We start from the raw sequence: 813 nt of genomic DNA on the forward strand, positions 1-813 counted from the left end.
AAAAAAAAAAAAAAAAAAAAAAAAAAAAAAAAAAAAAAAAAAAAAAAAAAAAAAACCTAAATCATTAATTAATTAATTAATTAATTGAAGCAAGGAGTTTGGCAAGTTGAAGCTATCAAAAAGTGGGAATGGGCCCAAACCCCCCTAATTCAAAGAACATATCACACAATATATCCCATCTCTCTCCATATATATATATATATATATATTTGGACATTCAAGAATTCGTACTATTTTTTGTTTTTTTATTTTTATTTTTTGGCATTGATTTGGTTTGTCAACCTTCAAACCACGACAGCATGCTGCTACCATCAAAACGACACTAATAGAGTAGGTGCCATGAATGGGCTTTTACCATTTTTAAAAAATAAATCTATAAATATTTCCTCCTTTTCTTTCTTTATTTATTTATATATATACATATATATTATTGCTACCAACTAAGCTACACCTAACTATTGGGAGTGGTCTAATAATTTAATGGAATATGATGTATCTAAGCTATACCTACAATTTCTCAAAACAAATATAGGTAGTAACTTTCATTCCAGTAAGTTTTTCTTAGTCATTCTATTCTTAAATTTACTTTCATTCAGATTTGGTTCGTGTTGAGAATTATTGTGAGAAGCAACTATACATTAAGTAATTAAGAGAAACATCATCTCCATTGATATGAGACATTATGAGAAACCCAAAAGTAAAATCACGAGAGTTTAGGCTCGTGAGTGTCAAACCAAATATATAAATTTACAAAAAAAAAAAAAAAAAAAAAAAAAAAAAAAAAAAAAAAAAAAAAAAAAAAAAAAAAAAAAA

Source organism: Cucurbita maxima, unplaced genomic scaffold (genome assembly GCF_002738345.1).
Source record: "Cucurbita maxima cultivar Rimu unplaced genomic scaffold, Cmax_1.0 Cma_Scf00012, whole genome shotgun sequence".
In the NCBI taxonomy this organism is placed as follows: Eukaryota; Viridiplantae; Streptophyta; class Magnoliopsida; order Cucurbitales; family Cucurbitaceae; genus Cucurbita; species Cucurbita maxima.